The sequence below is a fragment of the Mesoplodon mirus genome (assembly GCF_964341445.2).
Source record: "Mesoplodon mirus genome assembly, chromosome: 15".
Taxonomy (NCBI): Eukaryota; Metazoa; Chordata; class Mammalia; order Artiodactyla; family Ziphiidae; genus Mesoplodon; species Mesoplodon mirus.
This window is the reverse complement of record NC_138991.1, coordinates 46,887,095-46,899,664: the sequence shown is the minus strand read 5'-3', so window position 1 is coordinate 46,899,664 and position 12,570 is coordinate 46,887,095. Positions and strand designations below refer to the sequence as shown.

The window sequence follows — 12,570 nt, the reverse complement described above, 5'->3', positions numbered from 1 at the left end:
TTCTTAAACACCTAATTTTACACTGACCATGTGATCCAGTCATTCCCCACCTAGGCGTGTACTCAAGAGAAAGGAAGAAATGTGTCTATTCAAAGACTTATGCTGTTGTGCACAGCACTTTATTTACAGTCTCCCCAAACTGGAAACAACTCAAGTATCCGCCAACAGATGCACAGAGAAACAAACTGTGGCTTCCTTTTGGCCGGAACCGCCATCTTCCAGTAATTCGCCAAAATGACCAACACAATGGGAAAGAGGAGGGGCACCTGCTACTTGTTCTCTAGGCCTTTTAGAAAACATGGAGTTGTTCCTCTGCCCACATACATGAGAATGTACAAGAAAGTTGACATTGTAGATATCAAGGGAATGGGCACTGTTCAAAAGGAATGCCCCATAAATGTTACCATGGCAAAACTGGAAGTCTACCATGTTACCCAGCATGCTGTTGACATCATTGTAAACAAACAAGTTAAGGGCAAGATTCTTGACAAGAAAATTAATGTGCATATCGAGCATATTAAGCACTCTAAGAGCCAACATAGCTTCCTGAAACGTGTGAAGGAAAATGATCAGAAAAAAAGCAAGCCAAAGAGAAAGGTACTTGGGTTCAACTGAAGTGCCAGCCTGCTCCACCCAGAGAAGCACACTTCGTGAGAACCAATGGAAAGGAACCTGAACTGTTGGAGCCTGTTCCTTATGAATTCATGGCATGATGGTGTAAAGAAAATAAAAGACCTGGACTGTAAAAACAAACAAACAAAAAAAAACAAACAAGGACTCCCTGGTGGCGAAGTGGTTAAGAATCCACCTGCCAAAGCAGGGGACACGGGTACAAGCCCTGGTCTGGGAAGATCCCACATGCCATGGAGCAACTAAGCCCGTGCACCACAACTACTGAGCCTGCTCTCTAGAGCCCACCAGCCACAACTACTGAGCCTGCATGCCACAATTGCTGAAGCCTGCACGCCTAGAGCTCGTGGTCCACAACAAGAGAAGCTACTGCAATGAGAAGCCCACGCACCACAATGAAGAGTAGCCCCCTCTCACCACAACTAGAGAAAGCCCGCATGCAGCAAGGAAGACACAACGCAGCCAAAAATAAAATATAAATAAATAAATAAATTTATAAAAAAATAAATTTTGGTATATCCATACAACAGAACTGTCATGGAAAAGAATGTATATATAATATATATATGTATAACTGAATCACTTAGCTGTACAGCAGAAATTAACACAACATTGTAAATCAACTATACTTTAAAATTTTTTAATTAAAAAAATCAATTGATCAATCAATCAATACAATGGAACTATAACTATAGATAAACCCAACTACATGGATGAATCTCAAAATAATGATGCTATGTGAAAAAATCCAAACAAAAAAGAGTGCATGGGGCTTCCCTGGTGGCGCAGTGGTTGAGGGTCCGCCTGCCGATGCAGGGGACACGGGTTCGTGCCCCGCTCCAGGAAGATCCCACATGCCGCGGAGCAGCTGGGCCCGTGCGCCATGGCCGCTGAGCTTGTGCGTCCGGAGCCTGTGCTCTGCAATAGGAGAGGCCACAACAGTGAGAGGCCCGCGTACCGAAAAAAAAAAAGATTATTTGTAAATAACAAATGTTGGCGAGGATGTGGAGAAAAGGGAGCCCTTGTGCACTGTTGGTGGGAACGTAAATTAGTGCAGCCACTGTGGAAAACAGTATGCAGGTTTCTCAAAAAACTAAAAACAGAGCTACCACATGACCTAGCAATTCCACTCCTGGGTATATACCCAAAGAAAACAGAAACACTAATTTGAAAAGATACGTGCACCTCAGTGTTCATAGCAGCATTACTTATTTCGACAAAAATTCAATTAACAATCAAGTTAAGGAGAAAAAAAAAGAATTTTATTTGAGCCAAATTGAGGATTGTAACCCAGGAAACAGACTCTTAGAAAGCTCTGAGAGCTAACTTGCCTGTTAGAAGCCAAAAGCACAGTCATACACATTTTCGAGACTAAGGACCATATATCAAAATGTACATACTGATGATTTTACATAAAGTTCACCAAGGATACATAGTCCAAGTAAGCATGTACAAGGCGAGAAGCAGGTCATCATGACCCCCTGCAGAGTTGGGGAAGAACACTATTCTTTTAAGAAGTTACATTGCTAGTGTCAGAAGAAAGAAAAAAATTGATTTTTACGGGTGAGCAGGCACTCCCATCTTTGAGGAGCTCTGGTTAATGTGTAATGCAGATGCACACTGCACATTAGGGAGGGAGGGAGGGAAGAGGCCCAAGCAAACACAGAGAATGCTTTGTTTAATTTTTCTTGTCTTGCTTAAAATATAAATTTTATTTCATCCCTTATGCTAGCCAAGATATGGAAGCAACCTAAGTGTCCACCAACAGATGAATGGATAAAGAAGATGTGGGATATATACATTGATACAGTAGAATACTACTCAGCCATAAGAAAGAATAAAATGTTGCCATTTGTAACAAATGGATAGATGAACTTGAGTGGTATTGTGCTTAGTGAAATAAGTCAGACAGAGAAAGACAAATACCACATGATATCACTTACCTGTGGAGTATAAAAAATAAAGCTAGTGAATATAACAAAAAAGAAACAGACTCACACATACAGAGAACAAACTAGTGGTTACCAGCGGGGAGAAAGAAGGGGCAAGGTAGAGGTAAGAGATTAAGAGGTGCAAACTGTTATGTATAAAATATATAAGCTACAAGGATATATTGTACAGCTCAGGGAATATAGTCAATATTTTATAATAATTGTAAATGGAGTGTAACCTTTAAAATTGTGAATCACTGTGTTGTACACCTGAAACATAATATTTACATCAACTATACTTCAATAAAAAAAAAAACTCATCCATTGGACTTAAAAAAAATAATTTATGTATTTATTTATTTATTTTGGCTGCACCAGGTCTCTTAGTTGCAGCATGCGAGATCTAGTTCCCGAACAGGGATTGACCCCAAGCCCCTTGCATAAGGAGAGAAGAGTCTTACTCACCGGGCCACCAGGGAAGCATTGGACATTTTTTATATGTGTGGTTTGTTGTGCAGCAATTATGTTTCCATCTAGCCATTTTTTCGGACTCTTTTTGTCAGTCTTGCACTGGTGTGTCAGTCCTCTTGCATACAGCCCTTTGCTTGCATGACCATTGCAGAGGTTCTTGTGGGGAGTAGCCTTGAAGGCACCCAGTCAGCCCTGGTGAGAGCATAATCCTCATTTGCTCTGGGTTTACTAACTCTTGGCGGGTTTGGGGTTGCAAGGTCTTTTAGCCCTGGACCCACTTGCCTGTAAATGGAGAAGACAGCCACCAGGGGGCGTACCGTGATTTCCCTTTTTCTAGAAGGTATGAGAAGTAAGGTTTTCTGAGATTAGCAGGCTTTCCCACTAGAAACTTCTTAAATCTTAAAAAAAACAACAAAACAAAACAAAATCAAAAACAGCCAAACAAATACTCTCAAAAACTTTTGTAAAGGTCCATCTTCCATGGACCAGCAATCCCATGCCTAGGATCTGACCTAGAGAGATTCCAGTCTAGGAGAGGACATTGACCACAATCGTCACTGCAACCTTGATTGTAATAGAAAACTGCAGACAGTGGAACCGCCCTTCATTAAGGATATCAGATCTGTCCTAAAACTTTAAAGTGCTTGGACTCGCCTGGAGATTTTGTTAAAAGGCAGAGTCAGAGGGCTTCCCTGGTGGCGCAGTGGTTGAGAGTCCGCCTGCCAATGCAGGGGACACGGGTTCGTGCCCTGGTCTGGGAAGATCCCACATGTCGCGGAGTGGCTGGGCCTGTGAGCCATGGCCGCTGAGCCTGCGCTTCCAGAGCCTGTGCTCCGTGACGGGAGAGGCCAAAACAGTGAGAGGCCCACGTACCACAAAAAAAAAAAAATAAAGAATAAGCATGTGACCCAATGTGGACCAATAAGAGTCAGGCCAAGGACCGTTAGGACTGTTGTCAAATCTGTTGGGAAATCTTCATTTCCTACTGGACTTGAACCTGAGTGGATGTTAGCTGGAGCCTCTCAAGAGGTGGAGAAGAAGGCTGCTTGAGAGCAAAGACAAGACCAGAAATCACAGCCAGTGAAATCAGGGCCCGATGACATGACGTGAGACACTGGATCCCGCCAGACCTGAAGCTTGGGATATTCCAGTTGTGTGAACCAATATTTTTGCATAAGCTAGTTTGAGTTGGGTTTCTGTAGCTCACACTCAAGAGGGTGTTTAAAGATACCACTCCCCATTGCCTGCAGGAAAAAAAAATTTTTTTAACCTTTGTTTAGAAGAGCAGACAGCTAGACCCAGGAAAACCTTTCTCCTGGAAAATCTACTAAACTTATGCCTAAATAAATAAATAAATAAATAAGTAAAAGGTAGAATTTCACACCCAACGTCCCAGGAATTGAGGAGAGGAGAATAATCCCAACAGAGTGTGTCATATGGAATTTATCCTGCAGACAGTGGGAAGCCTTGTGAGTCAGGGTTCCGGCATGAAAGAGATATCAGAGTCTAAAGAATTTAACCAAAGATACCATATTAAAGGGACTGTTTATTGAGATTTAGGCGGGGTTAGGGGTACCAACAATGGTTGGTATAGTGGTATAGTCACTGTGGGGAACAGTTATTCCTAGACTGGAAAGAAGGGAATAATGTTACACGGCTTCTGCAGAGCAGTGGTCATGGAAGAACAAAGCCACTACCAGGACTGCAGGGACGCAGCAAGGGAGCAGGGGTAGTGTGGCCCAGGGGAAGGGACAAATTACCCCGACCACTCTCTTCTACCCTCTGATCTCCTGCTGGTGCCTCCCATTGGCCAAATCTAACTGGAGGCTGGAAAGCAAAGGAGACCAGGTGATACAGCTCGTTGAAGTCAGCCTCCTGGGACACAGAGCACAGCGGGAAGAGTAGAAAAGGAATCCTGGCTGAGCGATGTGGTTGAACAGTAGAGATTAACCATCTCCTTCTGGAAGTTTGTAGAGGAAGAACTGGAAAGAGATCCTCACTGCTTCCCTTTCATGTTGCAATGGTCTGTGTTTCTCCATAAGAACCCATTTACAGAAGACATACTTTTTATTTTGTTTTATTCTATTTTTAAGACACACTTTTTTTTTCAATCTGAGTTCTCTGTTTTTTTTAATTAAACTATAGTTGATTTACAATGCTGTGTTAGTTTCAAGTATACAGCAAAATGATTCAGTTATATATATATACATACTTTTTCATATTCTTTTCCATTATGGTTTGTCACAGGATATTGAATATGGTTTCCTGTGCTATACATAGGACCTTGTTATTTATCTATTTTATATATAGTAGTGTATATCTGTTAATCCCAAACTCCTAACTTATCCCTCCCCCACTTTCCCCTTGGGTAACCCTAAGGTATTTTTTTATATCTGTGAGTCTGTTTATGTTTTATATATAGATTCATCTGTACCATATTTTAGATTCCACATATAAGTGATATGATATTTATGACTCATACTTTTTATTTTTAATTTTTAAATTTTTTTTTTTTTTTTTGCGGTACGCGGGCCTCTCACTGTTGTGGCCTCTCCCGTTGCGGAGCACAGGCTCCCGACGCGCAGGCTCAGTGGCCACGGCTCACGGACCCAGCCGCTCCACAGCATGTGGGATCTTCCCAGACCGGGGCACAAACCCGTGTCCCCTGCATCGGCAGGTGGACTCTCAACCACTGCGCCACCAGGGAAGCCCAAGACTCATACTTTTTAAAAACAACTTTGTTGAAGTATAAATGGCCTACGATAAAGGACACATATTTAAATGTACAATGGGAAGAGTTTTGACAAAGGTGTAACTGATAAAACCATTACAACAATCCAGCTAATAAACAGACCCATCACCTCCAAAATTTGCTTGTTCCCCTTTGTAATATCCCTCTGTCCTGCCATACCCACCCCCAGGCAAATGTTAATCTGTTGTCACAACAGATTCATTTACATTTTCTAGAATCTTGTGTAAACCGAATCATTCAGTATGTACTCTTTTTTTGTCTGGTTTCTTCCCCTCAGTATACTATTTTGAGATTTTAAGTATGAAAGCATGTAACAGAGAGAAGTCTCTAGAGATTGCTTTGTTCACAATCCTGTCCTGTTTGTTGCTTTTCTCAATGGATCTGATAAAGATATAGAAGGATTATATTTACATTAAAAGCCTCAAAATAACCATATTGATGTTCATGGCTTGTTAGCCAGACTGGAGGGCTTTTTTTTTTTTTTTTTTTTTTTTTGCTGCACCAAGCAGCTTGTGGGATCTTTGTTCCCCAACCAGGGATTGAACTTGCTGTGGAAGGGCAGAGTCCTAACCACTGGACCACTAGGGAAGTCCCCTGAAGGGTTTCTGAGAATGGCTTATCTTTCTTACCAGAGAGTTGCTTTGCATTACATTTCTTTCCACTCACATTTCCCCAAACAGAGGGTTGTACTATCTTCTGAGAGGGAAAGCTGGGGATGAAAATCTTTCCTGTTAGTGCCCTAAACTCTGGGGACACTAACTCACTGGGTGGTGCTGTAGGTCAGGGGGCAGCAAAAGTTTTCTGTAAAGAGCCAGATGGTAAGTATTTTAGGCTTTACAGCCCATATGGTCTCTGTCACAAGTACTCAACTCTACCACTGTAGCACAAAAGCCGTCAGAAACAATATGCAAATAAATGGGCATGACTGTGTTCCCATAAAACTTTATTTACAAAAACAAGCAGGGGGCCATACTTGGTGGGTGGAACTGAGCAGGACCCTGTGGGGCTCCTGGGTACAAATCCTTTCTGTGTGTCCCGTTTCTTGTTTGTAGGAAATAGGCTTCATTTAGCCTCCATGACCTTCCCTGAGTTCCAGAGGGCAGAGAGCAAGGGCAAAACTTGCTAATCAGGGGAGGGAAATAATGCAGAAACAAAGGAGGGAGCAGTCAAGAAACAATAGTGCAGCCATGGGGCAGGGTCTTGGTTCCTCTGCAAGGAACATATATAACAATATCTTTGAGTTCTTCTGCAGAACTAAGGCCACTACCCCGGTGGAGGATGGCAATTTTAGGCTGAGAGCAAGATCTCTGGAGCACCTCCCTGTTACCTCACCACCAACCAATCAGAAGAAAGTCACACACCCTGCAGCCCTCACCCCAAATTTTGCCTATAAAAACTTTCCCCCAAAGCCACTGGGGAGGACTTCTCTGGCAATCCAGCAGTTAAGACTCTGTGCTTCCATTGCAAGGGGCATGGGTTCGATCCTTGGTTGGGGAACTAAGATCTCACATGTTGCACCGCCTGGCCAAAAAAAAAAAAAAAAAAATTGGGAAGTTCAGGTTTCTTGAGCTCGAGTCACCCATTCTCATTGCTTGGCCCTGCAATAAACCTTTCTCTGCTCCAAACTCTTGTTAGGGGAAACACTGACTGAAACTGCCCACCGTAGCCAGGCAAACACAGTAACAATTTGCATGAGTTATTTTACAACATGAGATCCTGGTAAGGAACACGGAAGTAACAAGCCACCACCAACAGGAAGAATACGGGAAAGGTCAAAAGGAGAGAGGAGATGCCAGTCCATATGTCCTACCAACCTACCAGAATCCTTCTTGCTGGAATCCATCTTGGTGGAGCGGTTGCAGGCACATGGCACCAGGGAGGACCCTGAGTCAGAATGATTGGTCAGAGACCACCTGGAAACTAACCCCATCACCATAAAACCCGAGACTGCGAGCCACGTGACAGAACAGTTCTCCTGGGTTCCCTTACCCTCCTGCCCTCCACCCAGGCACCCCTTCCCAATAAAGTCTGTTGCTTATTCAGCACGTGTGTCTCCTTGGACTATTCATTTCCGAGTGTTAGAAAAGAGTCCACTCTCAGGCCCTGGAAGGGGCCCCCTTCCTGCAACACTGTCTGTTTCATTTCTCCATCCACGGGGAGGCTCCACGTTGGCGGCTTCTCTGCTTCACCAGGAACCCAGGCTGCTGGCAGCCATTCTGGCTTCCACATGTGCCTCCAGTGTCACTCCGGTTCATCCCCATCCTGACCAGCAGGAAGGCAGGAAAGAATGGCTCTCTCTTAAGCAAGGGAGACAGAAATCACCTAGATCACACCCCCTCTCGTTCCACCCCCTCTCACATGTCATGCAGGGACGGAGAAGGACAGATTTTGCTGGCCAGTCACTACTTCAAATAATTCTTTGATTTAATCCCTACAACAACCCTAACTATTTGACAAATGGGGGAGACTGAGGCACAGCACAGTAAAGCAGAGAGGTGGCTGTAAGCCACCAAGTTAGTAGAACCAGGATTTAAACAAACACTGGAGGCAGAGCCCAGGGACTCAAGTACAGGCCATACGGCTGGCCCCAGGCTGGAACTCACATGATGGCAATGACCATGGGCTGCCACTACAACCACCTCTTGTAACCCAGACTCGTGCAGTGTCTGGTGGGGCAGTGGGGGCAGTGTTGGTCAAGCTGGCTTTCACGGGATCCTGTTCCACTCCAATAATCTCCAAGTGTGTCCATGTCACACACCAAACTTCAACCTCGCTGTCACAGATGACCTGCTGTTAAAGTGTTTAGTGATTAAGGAGAATCCTTGTTGATTCATTAACGATCCACACTATACACTGACCGGCAAGGTCTCCTGAGTTACAAACAACTTTCTCCCACAGACCCTATGGCCACAAATAGGCTTCCCAGGTAGGGTCCACTTGATCAGAACACACCTTTTAATGAATTATATGGATTTGGGTTTAGACAGACCATTTCCAAGAGTTTTCCCAGATCCACAGGCCCCTATCAAGTTTGTCACAGCGCAGGGATTCTCAAACTTTTTGTCTCAGGATCCCATTATAAGGAAGAACACCTTCATTTCATTGATGTGTGTTATAGGTAGAGATATTTACCAAATTAGGTGTTTAAATGAAGAAACAATTTAAAATATTAATTAATTTAGAAGAACAATAACAAACCCTTTGCATATTAAGTAAATAACATTTTTATGAAAAACAATCATATTTTCCCAAAAGATTTAGTGAGAAGAGTGGCATTGTTTTACACATTTGAAAATCTCTTTAATGATTGGTTGAATAGAAGACAGTTGGATGCCGACATCTGCTTCTGCCTTCAGTCTGTCGTGACGCCTCAGGTCTTGTAGTTTTCCAGAAACTCAACTGGACTTTCATGAAATAATGAGAGGCAAAAAGAAAAAAATAGCATCTTAGTACTATGGAGAATGTTATATGGATTATCTCATTGAGTCTTCCTGGTAAAATGGCTTGGGACTATTATTATGACATCCCCTTTTTCAGATGAGAAAACCTGGGTTCAGAGCACTTAAGTCATTTACACAAGAACACACAGCTGGCAGCAGAGGAAGCAGAAGGAAGCTGGGGTCTGCCTGCCCTTATCTCTGGGCTCCTAAGCTGCTCACTGTTCTGCAGCCACTGCGGATGAAAGGCCACCCAAGTCACAGATTTGTGGGAAACGTGACTCTGGGAGCAGGGAACAAACATAACCTGAAACAGAGCGAGAATGCTCAGTGTTTCCTGGTTGAAGCCATCATAAAGAGAAAGAATAAGGCTTGAGATTCCCAGTGGCAACTAAAAGTAAGGCAGGCAGGACACAGGTAACTGGGGGTTATGTTCAGGCAGAGGGAAGGAGCCAGCGTTGACCAAGCACCTTCTACTACCCGGTGTTTCTCTGTGGCGTCTCTTTTGTTTCATCCTCATTTCATCTCCTGCCAAGCAGGCGTGTGAACATCAGTTTGCACCCAGGTCTCACAGCTACTAAGTTAAAAAATGTATCCCGGGCTTCCCCGGTGGTGCAGTGGTTGAGAGTCCGCCTGCCGATGCAGCGGACACGGGTTCGTGCCCCGGTCCGGGAAGATCCCACATGCCGCAGAGCGGCTGGGCCCGTGAGCCATGGCCGCTGAGCCTGCGCGTCCGGAGCCTGTGCTCCACAACGGGAGAGGCCACAGCAGTGAGAGGCCCGCGTACTGCAAAAAAAAAAAAAAAAAAAAAAAAGTATTCCGTTTTATCCCCCACCTGGGCTCACTGCACCACCCTTGCCTGCTGGTCAGGAAAACTCACCTATTTCAGGGTTTTTAGGGTTTGCTCTTTTCAGTTTTTACTATAAATAGCAACACTGGACTATAGTGTGTGGGTGGATGAAGGTGTGTTTCTAAAAGGCTGTAGAAAATACAGGAAAGAATCATGACCTCCTGTGGAGCTCAGCCTGGATTACAGTCTAGCAGAGGGTGTGCCCTGGGGATACTGGGTAAGATTCTGGGACCAATGTCAGCGTGTGGGTCCCTCTCCCCAGCCCCCTCCCCTGGCTACCAAGCAATGCTCTGATACCAGCGCGGTGTCCAATTCAACTCAATTCTGACTCTATCTAGCTGGAGGTAGCATCAGATACCAAAGATTAAGGGCTCAGTCCTACGAGACTGCCCCCCTCCACTTCCTCCCCCATTTCAGACGCCAGTTGCAAATCCAGGTCTTCATGTGCTTCTGATTCACCGGCTCTAGATCAGTGGTTTCAAAGACCCCCTCCTCAGGTTTGATTTTTTTAAAATAAATTTATTTGTTTTTATTTTTGGCTGTGTTGGGTCTTCGTTACTGTGTGCGGGGCTTTCTCTGGTTGCGGCGAGCGGGGGCTACTCTTCGTTGCGGTGCACAGGCTTCTCATTGCAGTGGCTTCTCTTGCTGTGGAGCATAGGCTCTAGGCACGCAGGCTTCAGTAGTTGCAGCACGCAGGCTCAGTAGTTGTGGCTCATGGACTCTAGAGTGCAGGCTCAGTAGTTGTGGTTCGCGGGCTTTGGAGTGCAGGCTCCGTAGATGTGGTGCACGGGCTTAGTTGCTCCGCGGCATGTGGGATCTTCCTGGGCCAGGGATTGAACCTGTATCTCATGCATTGGCAGGCAGATTCTTAACCACTGCACCACCAGGGAAGCCCCCCTCAGGTTTGATTAATTGGCTAGAGTGGCTCACAGAACTCAGAGGAACATATTATTTATTAGATAACCAGTTTGTTATAAAAAATATAACTCAGGAACAGATAGATGGAAGAGATGCCCAGGGTAAGGCATGGGGAAGGGGCCAGGAGCTTCCATGCCCTCTCCAAAAGCACCACTCTCCCCAAATCTCCATGTGTTCATCAACCCAGAAGCTCTCAGAACCCTGTCCTTTGGGATTTTTTTCTGGAGGCTTTATTACATAGTCACAATTGATTAAGTCATTGGCCATTGGTGACTGATTCAACCTCCAGCCTCTCTCCCTTCCCCAGTCGTCAGAGGGTGGGACTGAAGGTTCCAACCCTCTAAACACCGGGTTAGTTGTCCTGGTAACCAGGCCCCAATCATAGGTGAGGTCCCAATGTAGCCTCATTAACAAAACAAAAGACACCTTACTCACTCTGGTCACTTAGAAAATTCCAAAAGTTTTAGGAGCTCTGTGCCAGAAATGGGGTTGAAGACCAAATGTATATTTCTTCCTATAAATCACAACATCACACATGCATCACTTGATACACACAGTGGTCCCTTGGTATACACAGGTGGTTTGTTCCAGGACCCCCATGGATACCCAAATTTGAGAAAGCTCATGTCCCTTATTTAAAATGGTGTAGTAGTTGTATAACCTACATGTTATCTACATGTAACCTACATGTATCACATCCTCCTGTATACTTTAAATCATCTTTAAATTATTTATACTGCCTAATACAATGTAAATGCTATATAAATAGTTGCCCGCACATGGCAAATTCAAGTTTTGCTTTTTGGAACTTTCCAGATTTTTTTTCCCTGAATATTTTTGATCTGTGGGTGGTTGAATTCCAGGATGCAGAACTGCAGATACAGAGGGTTGACTGTACAGCATTTCAACGGTTTTTGTTAATTCCAAATTACTTGCCAAACCTTATAAACAGGAGCGTTCATATAAAAACTCAGACTCTGGGATTTCTCTTGAAAACTCAGGCACTTTGACAACATGTGACCCACATTCTTACGTGGAGACAATGGGCTGGAACTAAATCCTGGGAGGTAAGATTTGAGTAAAGACCACTGTTTCTACCATCAGAGAAGCAAGAGCTGCATTTGCCAAACTCATCATTCACACTTTCTGCCCTACTTTTTTTTTCAGGTGTAATTTGCATGTAATCAAATACACAAACCTTATTCAGTCCAATGGATTTGAACAGTGGTATATACCCAAATAGTTACCACCTAAGTTAAGATATGGAAATTTCCATCTCTCCAGAAAATGCTTTCAACTCTCTTGACTTCTATCACCATAGATTCATCTTTCCTGTTCTTGAACTTCATATAAATGGATCATAAGGTGTGTACTTCCTTGCATCTGGCATAATTCTGAGATTCATGCATGGCGTTATGTGTCACTAGTTTGTCCTACTGAAAACGAATGTGGTTTTCCATGAAGTTTTGCTACCCAAAAACTGGGTTTGTTGCAGGAAGGGGGACCCCTTCCAGGGCCTGAGAGTAGGCTCTAGTCTAAGACTCAGAAATGAATTGTCCAAGGAGACACACGTGCTGACAA

General features: G+C 44.1%; 1 pseudogene across 1 annotated transcript; it reads left to right on the top strand.

Annotated features, from left to right (window-relative positions):
* The first annotated feature begins 218 nt into the window (after positions 1-218).
* LOC309817245 (large ribosomal subunit protein eL21-like) lies at positions 219-934 on the top strand (annotated as a pseudogene). The gene has a single exon. The product of its transcript is annotated as a large ribosomal subunit protein eL21-like (transcript).
* The last annotated feature ends 11,636 nt before the right edge of the window (positions 935-12,570 follow it).